The sequence below is a fragment of the Pinus tabuliformis genome, chromosome 9 (genome assembly GCF_031772625.1).
Source record: "Pinus tabuliformis cultivar Carrire ecotype Pingquan chromosome 9, CPIR1, whole genome shotgun sequence".
Classification (NCBI taxonomy): domain Eukaryota; kingdom Viridiplantae; phylum Streptophyta; class Pinopsida; order Pinales; family Pinaceae; genus Pinus; species Pinus tabuliformis.
Window position 1 is genome coordinate 725,605,506 of NC_142307.1, and position 17,676 is coordinate 725,623,181.

A 17,676-nucleotide genomic window follows, 5' to 3' on the forward strand; every position below is an offset into this window, starting at 1 on the left:
GCACTTTGAGGATTATTTGCAAGTAGTTGGTGTGTAATGATGAGAACCATGGGGTATGATGGCTCAACTGCGATCATTAGGGGTTCATTTTTTTCTTTTGCCTTCAACCTTTTGATCTCTGTTGCCCTTTTCTCCTCATGATTCATCCATGATGCCATGGCCATTGGCTGTAGGTCCCCTAGCCTAGATTTGGTATCCCATAGGTTCATATCGGTGAGGGCCATGTTATGCAAATAGAACTTTGCTATCTTTGCCTTGTCTTCTGCTAAACTTTGGTCACATAGGTCCATGAATTGTTTGTAATCCTGAAAAGGCATTGTGCCTCTCTGTGCCAAACTCTTGATCTAGAACTGTAGCCACTAGTCTTTGAGGTATACTCCATATGATTTTGATGGTGTTCTACACTATAGTGCCGACCAGCTGCCCATGTATGCCAATTGTGTTTCCTTTTCTTGCAGCTGTCTTCTTAGCAACTCATTTTCTGTTTGCAAGTGAGTTCTTCTGATTTCCTCTTTATTTCTTACAACAATTAGCTCCCTTCCCATCTATTTAATTGGTTCTCCATGTGCCCAATATCCTCTACCCCCTTGGATTTGGTGATTTGCATCCATTTATGGCTCCTTATCCTTTCTTCCTCTAACTCAAAGAAAAGTGGGACTGTAAATTTATGTGGAATGATCTCCCCCCCTCAAGAAGATTGTAGTAAGAGCCCAGACTAGGCTGGGGGTCAGGTTCTTGAGTCTTTGTTGTTTCCTCCTTCCCTTTTGGTTGTTCTCCCACCCTTTTCTCAAGTTTTTCGATCTCCTGTAGCTTAGTTAGGGTCTCCTATAGAACAATCTGTGCCTCCTGTAGAGCTGTTTTTAAGTGCTATAGTTGCACCCTTTCCTTCCTGGTGGAAGAACTAGAACTTCCTCTTTCATATGTGATGGGGGTTTTAGAGGGATATTCTTCCCCTTTGATAATGGGTGAATCTTCAATTACAATAGGCACTGTTGAAGATGGATACAAGAATTTTGAAGGAACATGAAAACGGAGAAAAACTGTATGTTTTTTTTTTTCTTAAATAGGCAATTTTTTTATGGAATTCATCTTCTCCTACAAGCTCAATTCCTCCTTAAAACTGTATCATTCCTTGCACATATTAATAATCAAGGTGGGTATGCATAGAACCTACCTCCTCAAGCCATATATCGACAAAAATCCCGTGTTTTCTCCTTAAAAAATGCTTACTTCCCCTCCTGTAGAACTGGATGTAGGTGCTCCTATAGAACCTATTAGTGCTCCTGTAGAATGCTAATAGCAAGAGGATGGCTGTAAACAATAGAGAAAAATGGTCTCGAGGCTATGGAGATGGTATAGAGCTTACTGTAGCTAAGTGGACGAGGATGAAATGGAAGAAAAGGTGGTGAACGAGTTTTGAGGAGGAGCACTTATGTCTTCTTTGAGATATTTTTGGTGATCGGGTGAGCTGGCAAAAAGGTACATTGCCATATTTGGACCATTGGTTCCCACTACCTTGTCATCATGACTCCTCATTACTCTTCCCCAAAATCACTTCCCATCATTACATCGGAGTTTTTATTCCCTCCACTACCTGTCCTTTGGATTTTTCTGTGACTTGACTAGGTGTACGTGTGGTGGCATCTTCAGATGAGTGCAGTCAACTAGATGAGGGTGGCCAGTTAACTGGCCACCTCTCCTCGTTTAACCCTAACCATCTCATTCACTTATGCATATTTTTGAATTACACAAATGCAACAAAGGAGAGGGCTAGACACTTACCTACAAGGAGAATGTGCGTGCTCTGGTGCATTTTGGTTTGTTTGTTGCTGGATGCTCGTATTTCAGTTGTTGCATTCCTCTATCTCCTCTATTGTATAATTTTTGCTTCCTGAAGTGTGGCTTGTTTGCTTTGTGTATGTATCCTCTAGCTGGATCTGATCTTTAGCAGTCTACTTCAACCTTCAGATTTGCACCCTCATGCTGTTGATGCTAGATTTTAATGGGACAGTGACTTGTTTTGTCCATATCTCCCAAATGGTAGACTGGATTGACCTGAAACGTTTTGAGCATGTTTCTATCATCATTATGCACCTCCCATAGAAAAATTTTGGTCAATGGATGCACGAATTTCAAGAAAAACTAAAAATGGCTGAAGGTGATGGAGGCCAATTTCTTGGAAACCATGTACTGGAATTGGCTAAAATTTCTTAGGCATGTTAGCATCATCCATATGCATCTCCCTATGAAACAGTTTTTTAAATGGATGCATGGATATTGAGAAAATGCAAAAATGGCTGAAGGTGATGGAGGCCAATTTATTGGTAACCGTGCACTAGAAGTTGTTGTAATTGCTTAAGCATGTTACCATCATCCATATGCAACTCCCCATGAAACAATTTTTTAAATGGATGCATGGTTTTTAGGTTATGGAAAAATCAAACTTCTGTTCTATGTATTTTTGCATCCTATAGTTTCTTGGACAACAAGGAAAATGAGCTTGGGGCGTGATGCAAGCTTGAAAATGATGGAAGAGAGGTTTGAAGACTACAGGAGGATTTATAAATATTGTATGAAGCTTCCTTGTTCTCCAAACTGCCTTTAAAATCCATTTGTAGCTCTCTGTAATTTCCACAGGAGCCTCCTGTAGAAAACACAGTTTTCGAAAAGAAGCACAGTGAGGTGAAAAGAATGTCAAGAATGATGGAGAAAGGTGAGGGAAGGTAGGATAAGTGTTGTTATTAGTTTCAGAGCTCCCTTGGCACCTGTTGTTGCTTCCTATAGTCCTCTTGCACCTACAATACAACTGGAAATTCAATTTTCTTTTTCTTTTTCTCCTTTTTTTTGTTTTTTTTTTTTGAAAACAACTAGGGCACCTCAAAAAGGTTTTTACCCCAATTGCCTGCCCCAGACACCTCCAAGGGAGGTTTTCACCCAGGGACCTTATTCTTTTTACTCTTCTTCTTTCCAAGCCATTGACCGGCTCATGGAGGTTTTCAATCAATGAGACAATCTGAGGCACCTCCAAGGAGGCTTTCACCTTATATTTTTATTTTTTCTCTTAATTTTAATTTTTTTTCTCTCTACCCTACCCTAATTGAAAAGAAAAATCATTTTCAAATATAAGAATAATTCCAATGGAGCCATGTGCACATCGAGATGATAGATAAAATGAAGTGGGGACTGAAAATGTATGCTTTGACATATATCCGAATTTCGGAGACCAAATTATTTGACTTTGAAGGGATCAAGCATAGTTGGGGAAGAGAGTGATGCTACAACCTAGTGACTATTTGGAACCATATCTCAATATAGTTGTGATGTCCTTGGGCTTTCTACTGATCTGGATCATTCTTCATGTCTTCTTCTACCATGACCTTCATATTTTCCTCTTTTTACTGATTTTTCTCCTGAATACATGGAGGATTTGATGGTAACCATGAGGGAGCTCTCTCGATCTCTGATTTTTATGTCTTCTCTTCATTAAGTGCATCCCATGTTTCTTTGATCTTATCTTTTGAATCTTCTTCTACTGGATGTGGTCCTTCATGATATCAATATAATCTCTCTTTTACAACACTCTTCCTGAGCTATGGTGAATATCATTGAGCTCAAGAGGAGTTGTTTGCAAGTGTTGTACCTCAACATTGTAATTGGGTTGAGCTACTTCAATGTGTGGGTTTGGAAATGGTGGTATGGGTAGTTGAGTGAGAGTGTATATTTGAGATGGATGTGGATGGGGTTGCGGTTGGGTAGGTGGTGGAGGTAGAAGAGTGGGAAAAGAGATGTATTTGTGCCACCACCCCTGATGAGATGCATTCCACTGAAGTTGTGGCTGAGCATAGGGTTGAAATGAATGGGTGGCTAGTTGGGCATGATATGGAGATGTGAATGACCAAGGAGGAGGCGTGGACTAGGAAGGATGAGCAAGAGGGCACCAAGAAGGTATGGATGTGACTTGGTTGGGGTTGTAGTATGTGTGAGATGTCCCTTACATCCCCTGCTGGTATGGTATAGGTGCATGTAGCCCCCTTTGATTTATGTAATAGATCTGTTCAGTGACACCTGTATCCCCTTTGTATACAGCTTTAAGTTTGGGCAAGGAAGGGCACTTATCTGTAGAATGATCTTATTCACAGACTGAACAAACCCTTATAGAGTTTAATGGGAATTCATTCCTAGGATGCCTCCTAGTGCATCTAGGGAAAAAATGGACAAAGCCCTCTTTGCTACCTCTTGTTTCATTTTGATATGTAAGGCATCCATTTTCATGGCAAGAATCTGCAGCATCTCACTCTTGAGGTCTTCTAACATGCTTCCAATTTCACCCTTAATGGATGAATTGGAAGAAAAGGTACCTCTTCCGACATTTCTATTTTCAGCCATTGGCTCCTGAAGAATGTTTTCTTCTTCTTCTTCCCCTATAGGTTCTTCAAATAGGTCTAGCTATTACCTAAGGGTTTTCCTTGATTGCAGCCACCGAAGAAGAGAGAAGGTTGGCTGTGTGAAGTAGTGGGGGCGTTGGGCAAACATTTTCCTAAATTATCTCTATTCCTATGAAGCATGAAAGGAAATCTTTTTGGTCTGTTTTTGTTACTTTTTCCCCACACTGATAGTACCTGCAAAACTGAAATTGATTGAACAAGCAAATTGCAACTAACTAAAATGAACTTGCTGAAATGGAAATTGCATAATTGAAATGAAAGCGAGGAAATGACGAATCTACTTTTGCTGGAATGGAAATTGCAGAATTGAAATGGAAGAAAGGAAATGACTTATCTACTTTTTTTTGAAATGAAAATTGCAAAATTGAAATGAAATCAAGGAAATGTAGAAATTGAAATAGACAACTACTCTACTTTTGTTGAAATAAACTACTTAGCAGAATGTTGTAGTAGAAAGTAGAAGCAAAACAGTAATCACAAAATACTCTGACGCTACCCCGGCAATGGTGCCAAAAAGTGGTGAGCACCAGTATTGCAGCAATAATGAAGCAACTCCTGGGCTTCCTACTTTACATTTATCAACCTGGTAGTTCATAACAAACTTGGAAGCGATGGTGTTGTATGCACAAGTACTAGTTCTTACTATAGGATGTCACTTGGTCAGTTGGCACAAGATCACTAGGAGCTCAAGCCAACTTCTATAATTCTAGAAGAGGCTTTATATGTGATGAAAGAAAGGAAAACTTACTCTGCAAAGGCTACTCTACTTGCAGAAAGAGAAAGAAGAATGAAATGCATAGTAAACCTAACAAACCTTAATTAACCAACCAATCCTATTTTAGCATAAAGAGAGATGAAAAACCATGAAATGAATGTTATTACTTAATCTAGGAAGCAAACAACATCTACTCAATCTATTTCTAGAAAGAAATGAGAAAAAAAAAACAACTTTTTGGATTTTTATGTATTTTTAAGTGAAATTGTCATGCATGTAATTTATTTGTTTGCAAATGTGGCAGGGATTAGGTGGCAATGGAGGGTGACTTTGGAGTTTGCATAGGTGTAGGAAAGTGTGGATGGGTCCTAGGAGGTCCCAAGTGACCTTCGAGAGGCTTTCCTTCAATCGGACTTCAAAAAGACACCTACAGGAAAATCTACAGGAGGCTGCGAGGGATCTATAGGAGGTCTACAGGAGGATGCCGAGAGTAGTTTTGGAGGTTTTGAAGGTGGGAAAGTGGGAAGAAAGGGTAGCTGAAGGTTGGGATGATGTGCTAAGGTGTCTAGGGTTCATCAAAAAGGATTAGGGAAGAGAAATATGGTTGGACTTGTTCAATGAAAGAAAGGAAAGTTCATGAGAAAAGTGTAGAAAACTAAGGCAGATTTGTGAGGGACTTTGGGTGACCTGTGGGATACAGAACAAAGAGAAATGGTGATGGCTGATTTACTGACTATTGTGAGAAATGGATTTCTACAAGAGAACTAAAACTCACATCATGAGATTAAGCAAGCAAGGAAACTAGCTATATCAAAAAATAGAAATTTGCATCAAGCTAGTCTAAATTCTAATCTAGGAAAGTAAATGTTGAAGAATGATACATGAAAAGAAAGCATGGAAAGAAATTTATTGCAAAGATAGAAATTAGCATGTTGAAATAGATCTACAATAAAGTATTAACCTTATAACAAACTGCAACACTAGAAATCCTATGGAAAAGGAAAATATGTGTTTTTTTAATGGTAGAAAGAGGGTCTTGGCTTCAGTTCATGGTCCCAAAGGGAGGAAAGGAGGCAAAGGATCTATTGATGGCCTTTTTGTATATTTTCCTATCATTTTTCAACCTTCTACAACGAACTGAAATGGAAACAACCCTTTTAAATCACCAAAAGCAACCTATTCTTAACGAAGACAGAAATCTATCTAACAACAACTAATTCATAAACTGAAACAAGGCATACAAATACAAAACAAGAGGAGTTTGGCTACTTGGATTGTGCCCTAACCCAAGAGCTTCAGCCCTCTGAGGTAACTCAATGCTAGCTCGAAAAATATCTCATCTTCATTATCAAAATAATAGTAGGATTACATGAAACTGTCAACAAAAGTAAGCTCGAAGTTGAGTAGAGCAAAGATGCAACAAAAATTCAAAAATCTGAATAACTTACAAAAAAATAATGAGGCCCTAGGCCTCTCAACTTATACAACTAAAGCTCCCAACATCTTCCTTAAAATCAAGGAGGCTTGGCTCCCAAAACTTGAGATAGACAGAAGTTATCCTCCACTTGCTCAACTGCCTCTTTGGTGCATTACTGTGGTTGCTTGTGCTCTAAGCTTCCTGGAGGAGAATTCAAAGTAGGGAGTCATAAATGAAGGGGACACCCTCCTATAAATCCTCTCCCTTGTTTTCTTTGAATATTTGCTACCAAATGTCCATTAAATCTTTGACCTTGTTTCCAAAATTGACCAAAAATCTGCATTAAGTACACATTAGACTCCATGGCATAACGACCAACCCAACTCACTCTATTAGCATAAATATAATAAAAAACTGCAATAAACTAATTAGAATGGTGGATTAAGCTATGTTAGGAGGCAAAATGAGCCCATATAATTACCCACTTATGGGGCTTATCATCTGTTGATGTGGAAATTCAATTTTTTCTCAATTTAATCATGGAAGAATAAAATTGAGACTTTCTTACTACATTTTTCAACAATACTAACTTCTACGCATAAGGTCCATAAGCTATCAATCCATATTTTACCTTCTATCTCCATTCCTGAAAGCTGGTAGTACTAAGCAGTTGTACACTTTGAAAATCCATGATTAAACCAGATCTACCCTATAGTGGTTAAGCTTATATAGAAGGAACCCACTCTTATACCAATTGTTGGAAACCTGGCTATATTGAGAAGAGGGTAAACTAAGATAGTGAATTCATGGATATCAATTTTATTTTTACTTTCTTTTCAACATTTATTTCATCTATTAAAAAACCAACATTACATCATATGAAGAGAATATTTAACACATAAGAAAAATCAAGTATAGCGTAACACTCAACATGCTCTTTTTCAAGCTACTACCTAAAAGGAGACAATAATCCCCTAGTACATGAAAATTTTAACATGTTGGATTACCTAGCCCTTTACTCTATATATATCCATCTCTTTTTCTCTATCTTATCTTCCTCAATTTTGTTTCACATATTATCCTCTTCTTCTTTCTCTTTTTTCTAGGTAACTCACAACAACTCTTTCAACTCACAACCTAACAATCCATTCTGCCATCCAAATGCACATATATGTACATACAAACTTTGTTGATTATTTGCATTAAAATAGAGTAATATGAAATGAAAATATTTCCACTTTGTATTCCACCTATTAGTTTCATTCCTTTATAGATTTTGAATAAAAAGGAAAAATTAATGGTCCACCAAATTTTATTCAAAAAACAAAATATTAGCCTACTGTAATCATTGCATAAGCCAAAATAATCCCAATACAATGTAACTTAAAAAGGCCCACCATAATCAAACTTAATCAAACCACTATAATCAAAATTAATTAGCCTTACACTTACAATGCATAAATCAACCTTACACTTCACAACATATAGAAGCATTTATATTGCAACATTTGCTGACAAATTATAGTGGCCATACCTCTGAAAAATAGCACATAATCATTAACATACTTATTTCCTTCTACAATATATCAAAATTTTTTGAAACATACCTTTATTGTAAAAAATAAAGCTTGCTACTGAACAATACATCAAAAACCTCTACAACATACCTTGTTTGTCTACAATATACCTTTATGCTAAGAAATATATCAACAACCTTAACATCACAACATATGCAAGGATTTACATCACAACATCAGAGTATCTCCACTTGAAGCAAGCATACCATTGAACATTAAAATTACTCACAACTCTACATAGGAGTATTGAAAACAAAACAAACACAACATAACACCATATTCAATTATGGGTTATATCAACACATGAATCATTCAACAAGAATACCTTCAACATCCTTTGCCATCAATGAGAACTCCAACAGATTCATGATCATCAAATAACTACTATGGATAGTTGAATTTTAAGGCTTGATCCTAATTCATAAGAAGAATAGAATGAATGGGTTTAATTTAATTAAGAGAAAACAATCCATTGTGCTATGTAGTTGCAAATAAACAACATGATATCTTTGTAGTCAGCAAGTCATGAAGGGTAAAATTTAATCAAGCTCATATGAATTAACATTTATTTCTTTAATATAACATCATCATTGAGTTATAATATATAATTTGTTACTTGTTTATTATTAACATGACACATGCATAGGCACACAAAGATTATGGCCCCAAAAGTGGCAATCGGACCATTAGGAACACACACCTGCAAGACTGCATTCGCGTTGCCAAGAACATGTGCACGCTCCTAGCCATACAAGCTCAACAAACCATTAGTTTCCCACCATGATTCCAATGATGTTTCCAACTCGACATGGCTTCGGAAAATACATGTGGTCCAAGAATGCAGAGATACTCTAGGAACATGCTCACCTTTATAATAATAATTTTTGTTTATGCACCCACAACCCCATTTTTTACCAAATTGGGACTGCACAACAAATTTTTGGGAGACATTTAGATTACAAATTAGCACCATAACTCACCATGAGATTCCAAGTAAGAATTCTAACAATTTGTTTTCTTCTTTTTGTTAATAAATTTTGGTTTAAAATTCTAAAAATAACCAAATTAATACCCTAAAGAAAATTATGATATTGATTTGTAGGGAAATTGGACAGTATGGAACCTAATTATAACCCACACCCTTCATCACCAAACAAAAAATTAGAACCAAATCCAAACCAAGAATGGATAAATCCAAATGATGAAATTGATGAATCCATAGCTACATTGATGTCATTGATATACAATCTCCCAAACCTTAGAAATTTGTCACAAGTGTCTCTTGCATGGTCATTAAAATGAATTTTATCATCCATACAAATGATTGAAGCTAGCTCACTAATATTGCTTATTACAAATCTAGAATATATGTAAACTATAGACTTGGTCTAAATAAAGATTGTATCATAGACTGCAACATTAATAAACAATATTCATGGTGTTTTAATGTTGAATTAACAATGGTGAATTAAAAATATCCCTCCTTATAAAGTTTTTCATATGATTCTAGTCCATATTATAGATTATTTTATTTTCTTGTACAATTATGGCATTAATTTAATTCTCTTACAGGTTCTTGTAACACTAGGGGAGGAACGAATCTCACCAGGGGATGGATAATATTTTCCTTCTTGGGTATCAAATTTCTAATAAGATTTTGTTTAAATTTTTATTTCATTATCTTATTTTAGTTTTTAACTAAAATATTATAATTTCTAAGATATTTCCTCCTTTTTCCTAGTTCTCCACTCTTATTCCTTTGCATCGTTCACCACCATCCATTTTTTTCATCAATTTTCCATTAGTATAGTAACATTTCCCTAACATTGATATTCATCTTACCTTGAATAAGGAATTTCCTTCTTTGGTACAACCCAAGGATGTTGATCATCACCTTCCTCCACCACCTTCACTATCCCATCCACCCATAGAGGTTCCATCCCTAGACCATTAATAGCCTATCAGTAGGTTGTGTAATTGAATGCTCTACCTATGATTGAATCTCCATCAATGGGGCAAAAATTTACAGTGAGAATGGTCATTGATGATTTTTTTCTTTATGATGAATTGAATTTACTATATGAATTCTTTTTTTCAAAATTTATGCTCTAAATCTTGTATTGCTAAGAAGTTGGGGATGTGGAGGAGGATGACACCCTCTCAACTAATTAATACATCTTCAATTAAATTTCTAAGATTGATTATAAAGTATTTGATTGTAAGTGTGTAATTTATTATGGAAAGAAATGATAATGAGAATGATGTTTCCTTGTGCAATCCCTAGAGGAATGAGATCTATGTTATTTTTTTTCCTTTTTACTTAGCTAACATCTATTTGTGTGTAAGATGATATCGATAGGAATCAAGATATAGCAAGACAAATAAATAATGAGCAACAAATTTGAATATTACAGTGTAAGAAAAACTCAACGAAACCCTAAAGAAGAGTCAACTAGGAAGATGAAAGAAGAGGACAATGCCAAATTGATGAAAACCCTTAGAAGCCTAAGATGTGAGACAAGATGTTGAAATGGAGATAGTGAAAATATTCTTAGAGAGCAAGGCAAAGTAAGTTCCATATTGTTGTAGAGTCTATCATCCTTGCAAAGATAGAGATAGCTCCAAGAGGTTGGAACTAGGCATCGGGACAAGTATAGGCCTAAGGATAGCTCACCAAAGATCCAAAAGCATGATTTAGATAACTATAAGGTATAGGAAAACTAATCGATAAAGAGGCATAGACATGTAGAAGGAGGAAAAATTATACTCAGCACACCATAAAGAGAATTGAGATTACTTGATAGGTGATCAAAATATGCATATAGGAGAAATTATAATCAAAGGAAGATTAGGGTGATTTGAGTGCAAGAATAATTGAAGAAAGTGAAAACACCTACCTTTGAGGGAGAATTAAAGAGAGTATAGGATGCAAAGGCTTGGCTCTTGGGAATGAAGAAATACTTTATATTGCATGACTACTTTCAGAACATGAATTCTCAAGTGTTTGTATTCAAATTGAAGGGTAAATCTAATATATGTTATGAGGATTCCAGGAACATCAAAGGTGTGAGAGAGAAGGAGCCGACATGGAGAAAGTTTTGAAAGTACTTCCAAGCGAAGTACTTACATTACATATGATCTATCATATGTAATTCCTTTAGCATGAGTCCTTCTAGAATGATAATCAATGAAGGTCACATAATAAATATGGCCTCCAAGATATTTTTTAGACATTGGCCCACACATAGATTCAATTCTTTGGTGAGAACAAGTGTTTGACCTTGCGGATAGTCATGTGTGATCCATGAATGATTCCGAAACATAAAGGCAAAAGAGAGAGAGCCCTTTAGAAGCCTGTAATAGTATGCAGCTTAAAAGGAACACATGAGAAAAATTACATCATGAGCTTACATGTGGAATAGTCCACAAGATAAGGTGATGAATTAATAAAAATAATACGTTTAGTATTGTCCGCATATTATCAGATGGACGAATAATTATTTTAATATTTTTTTGAAAAAAAATATTTATTATTCAAACAGTATTTCAAATATATTAATAAATATAAATTATAAATTATAATTCAATATTTATAATTCTAATAGATATTATTTACATTCAATTGTTATAATCATTTTGGGCAACCAATCATTTAGGCAAACTTAGGACAAACTTTTCTAGCCAAAAATTAGTGAAAAAAATTTCAAGGATAGTAAGGTGATATTCTCAATATCACCTTATTTCAGGAAAAGTAAGATGATATTTCAAAATCACCTTACTTTTCCTTATAATCCATATTTTTAAATATTATGACAACACATACAAGGAATTCTATGAACATAAAATGTAAAATATGACACTTGAGGAGTAGATCAAAAATTGCATGCAACTACTAAGGTATTTACTTTACATCAACGATAAGAGGACTGAGATCCAAAGGTATGTCAATGGGTTTCCACAATAATGCTAAGATAGAATAGAATTTGATGAACCTAAGATTCTAGAAGAGGGTATTCAAAAGTCCAAACATTGTAATTAATAGTCCAAGCATAAGACTAATTTTGAGACTGACTAGGGGAAGAAAGAGAAAGGAGGATGGAAAATAACATCACAATATAAGAAAGGGGGGAAGATTGGAAATTTTAGTAGCCTCACCAAAAGTGAACATTGACAAAGTCCCACAATCAATGGAAATACACCTGAGAAATTAGTGAATAAACAAGTTGAAGGATCTTGGAAAGGGAGGATGACATGTTGGGAATATGGAGAAAAACACTTGTGGAGATATTTTTTCTATTATTTTTCTACAAGTTTTTGTACAAGAATGGTGTTTAATACTTTTCAAATTCACAGGAAATATACATGAATCACAACACAAGTAGTTATCAATGAATTTTCAATCTCAATGTTTTTATTTGATTCATAGATAAGGGAAATTTTTATCCATAGTAATGCATGTTCATGTAGGGTTCCTTGATTTCAAAATTTTGTCACAAAGAACTAGCTAGTGACTTCACCAAATCACTTTGATTCATTAAAACATAATTGGTGTAGAGAATTCGTTCTTCTTTTGTAATATCACACACAAGTAACATATTAATTTCTAATGAAGGTACCAATATCATTTTCTTCTATCTTTATTTTAGCAAGGAATTATTTTCTCTCACTTTATTTATATCATGTCTTTACCAAAGGATCCTAAAGGTGCTTATCCCTACTAAATGCGACAAAGAAAGTGTTATAAAATTTTGTGGAAAAACAAACACATAAAAGCATAAAAAAAAGAGACACAAATATATGTGCATCACCAAATTTTGGTTATGTCCATAGAGAAAAAAATGGTTCTTACTTTTATATTATCCACCCAAATGAAAATATACAATCTACAACAAATTTGTTGTAATTTCCTCTTCACTCTCAACCAATATCTCCTATTTTCTTCGTGCACAAAATAAATACACAACCACAATAAAACTCCATCATATAAATCGAGGGTTTACTGTTAGGGAAAAAAACCATAGATTAACATAAATTATACCATCAAATATTCCACCTACTGAACAACGTATATTGACTATGAAATTATAATATTTTACAAGGAAATTTTCATCTAATTTTCATTTTGCAGGTGTTTCCCTCGAACTTCCATTAGGGGGGGATCCAATGAATTGTAGTTTCCACTACCCTGCCCCCCCACTAGAACCCCTTGGTAGAAATAGTAGGGGGGAAGCCCCCACACACCCCCCTATCATGGATCCAACCATGAATTAAACAAAAATCCTATGAACAATCAGGAAGATAATAAATCTCGACGTCTAACAGAAAGTCAATGCACCTAATTATTAAATCATTGCAAATAATTTCTTGCACCAATGAAAAAAAAGTTATGGTGATCATTGTATTGTTTTAATATCCATATAGGTAATGCTCGATTCAAAATGTGATTAAAATTCACTTTTTTCGTAATATTTGGTTGTTATCATTTTTCCTTTCAGCTCTGCTTTCCTTATTCAAATCCAAATACAATTAAATACTTGCCTAAAGATAATTCAAACTTATTTTTAAAACAAATTCATTATGTGATACACAAAGTCATGATCTTGATGAAAAAATTTCCATTGAAAAATATTGTGATATGTAAAGCTTTTTGTGACTTTGTGTGTTCATTTTTTTCCATAGAAAAATGGAAAGAAAGTAATCTCATTTGAATATTTATATCTAAATATGTTCAAGCACATGTAACCTTCACTTGGAGAAATTTTTATTCAATTATTATGAATATCATAAATAATATACAAATCAATGAATCCATGTAATAGTGTTTGTGTCATTGGTTTTTCATCATAGTCATCATTGTCATCATTGATTTATGTATTTGTCTAAGATGCATATCCCTGTTCGTTCTAATTAATGATGCATTTCAAGTTTTCAGTTATTGTCACATTTTCCATTTTATAAACTCGACTTTAAAAAAAAAATCAATGGCTTCAATGAATTATGACTATGAATTCGACAAAAAGCATATGTGCCTTTAAATACTAAGAATTTTTCAAATTTATACAAACATTGTACTAGACTCATTTATGTTACAATGAAGTATACATTGAATTCAAGGTGTGTCAACAGGTACATTGATTAGCCGTCTAATCAATGGTAGTTGTGGTTTTCTAAAATGTTGACCAAATTGTTGTACTTGTAAAAATAGTAATCTTAGTGCTATTAGTCTTTCTTCCAATTGATATATATGTTTCACTATGCATATGTGCTAATTCTTCCTAATCTACTCTAGAACTAGAAAATTGATAATCTTATCATTGTCAAATTCTTTTTGCATATTTTGCATACATACCTAATTTTGCTAAGATTTATTGATCATATCTCTATGACATCTCTTTTAAAGTATCTTTAATTGCATATCACACAATCAAAATTGGTACATATTGTAATTTTTTAAAATATTGTTGTTCAACTACTATTTAAAATATGTAATCAAGAATATGTAAAGATTTGTTATGTTGATTTGAAGACATCGGATTATGCCTTACTTTTAATCACTTCAATAACTTAATTTTCCCTTTCATATCTTGTATCATTTTATTATTTGTCATTTCAATTCCATATAGATTTATTTTTTCAACATTCTTGCTTCTTATATGTTCTTTTATTAGATGCAGCAATAAATGTGCCTTTTTAGTTAGATTAGTTTTCCCAAGATCCCTATTTCTTATAATATTTTAAAATTCATACAATGATAAACATGATTTTTTTTTTATTATTGATAAATTTTCTATTAAGTTGTGTGGTATCTTCATCTGTGTTCATGTTTTTAAAGCTATCAATCATTTTCCCCTTATGTTTCTTATCGGGTTATTTTATACATGGATCTTCGTTAACTACTTCAATATCAGGTAAAATGTTTTCTCTTTTCCTATTTCTTCCAAATGTTTAAAATGCAAATGATTTATATTTTTTCAAAATTTGATAACAGGGAATATGGTTGAGCTTTTCTTGAATGAGAAAAAATTAGATACAATAGTTAGAAGACCATATGTATATAGTTACATTTAAGATATATCGTGGCCAGTAATAAACAAAAATACCGCCATATATATTCCTTTCTCATATGGAAATCCAATTGTATAATATACCATGCCAATTTACTATTTGAAGGAATTCATCAATTGCATAGCCATTCATGCATTTTTCTATGCATCTTGATGTGAAAGAGTCATTACGAATTATTACATTGCAATATTTTTTTTTTGTAATAATGCATCGTAGATAGGGAACATCATATTAATTATGTGTTAATTGCATATTGTTTCAAAACAAATTTCATGATAAATACTCTTAAATCCACATATTCTCTTTAATCCATTTCTCCTCATGATTTATCTATTTGCATCCATTCAAGTTATGTTTATTTATATTTTGTTATGTTCAACATATCTTCACAATAAACTAATTTTAAACTTATTTTCTTGTTTAAAAGTAGCTCAAAATGTCTAGAAATCAAATTTTGAAGCAATATGGAAACTTTCTTTTCTTTTCTTTTTTCCCACATAAAGTTAGATTAAAATGAAAATAAATTTTGATTCTTTCTTTTACCAAACTCTTAGTTAATTAAAAAACTAATTTATGCAAAAATATGCTACCCAATAGTCTTCTTTCTTCAAGAATTATAGAAGTTGAAGTCGGTTTTGTCATCCTTTTCAAATAATCATTTTGGTTATTTATACCATGCATTTCTATCAACGCATCGTTTGATTCAAGTTGGTAAGATAATACTTCTTCACATACAAACATTTTTTTAAATTTTCTATTGTTTTTTATCATAATTCTATTGACATGTATCTAAAATTTAATAGAATTTGTATAGCATCAAGTAGGCAATATCCTATTGCATATGTCAAATTGTTTAGCCAAAATAGATTATGTTGTTCTAGAATTGCATCTATACTTCCCCATTTTATAGCTAGCATAAGAATTTCCATTCATGCCTTAATAATAACATTTCATATACTTATAAATTCACTAGGTTATACTGCTCCATGATAAGCACAATACAGCGTTTCCCTAGAAAGTGAAAGTGGAATGGAAAAATTCAGTCTCTCACATATGTTTGTGGCACACTATTACACTATTTAGTTAGCATAGCCAACTCATGGTTGTACTTTTACCACAAGGTCAATTCTTCTTCCAACTTAGTCATAAGGATTTAATTCTTCTTAACTCACTAATCTATCTATAATTCAAATCGTCTATGCAACTCCAATATATTTGGGACAACAAAATCAAGACAAAGGAGACTCACGAAAACAAGCAATAAAATATTGCTATAGACAACAAAGCTATGAAATAATAGAGAACATATAAATTGATAATATATGAATATATCCAGATGTTATATTATAATCTTTACTCTATTTTATTTTTCTTTGATGCATTTGTACTTGAATAGAATAGGAAAATTCTTTTGTTATTCCATTCTAAGAATTTCCTAGTCTGTCTCAAATGTGCAGTAAGTCGATTAAAGTTACATGTCTCAATATTCTTAGATGGGGAATGAATTATCAATTCACCTAGCATTATCTTCTTTACCCACACACAAGGATGGGGTCAAAGGAGTTAATATGCTCTACATTATCTTCTTTACCCGCTCACAAGGATGGGGTCAAAGGACTTAATACGCTCTTCCTTATACCATGACCTGAATGGATAAATATTAATCCAATTTAATAGAGCATCATTATTTATGTAATAATTTAGCCATTTTCATATATATCAGTCACTCATTACAATTTTTTAATTTATTAATATCTTTGCATACCTCCATTTAAAGTGATTAGAATGCATTGTATATGTGAACAATTTTGCTCTTTTTTAATTTATTAATATCTTTGCTTACCTCCATTTAAAGTGATTAGAATGCATTGTATATGTGAACAATTTTGCTCTTTTTTAATTTATTAATATCTTTGCTTACTTCCATTTAAGGTGATTAGAATGTATTGTATATGTGAACAATTTTGCTCTTGGTATTTTCATATCCAGCAACTACATTTGAAAGTCGAAAGTCGATTGTACAAAAATATTTTTCTTAGTTAATTTACATTTCTAATAGTCAAATCCATTTATCATAATGCTTTTTTGCTTCAATACTTTTTTTAAACCCAACTTTGATAACACGCTCTTTGCAAACTCTTTTCACACAACAATAAAATTCCCAACATTTATCATAATAATTCTTATTCCACATTTTTCTATTGCATCGAGAATCCATGGAACACCCTATAAAAAATAATTGCACCACAGCATCAAAATTCTCCATTAAATGGCATAACAATTCCCCTCTCCTTATCGCCCATATTTAAATTTTACACTTATATCTCAGGTGCAACGCAAATGCTCTCATCATATAACATGGAAAAATTTTGTTTTGTGACTTCCATTAAGTTGCATCTTCTTTCAACCCCACTTCTAAACATCACTCCTAAATCACCTAGGAGAATAAGCCCCATG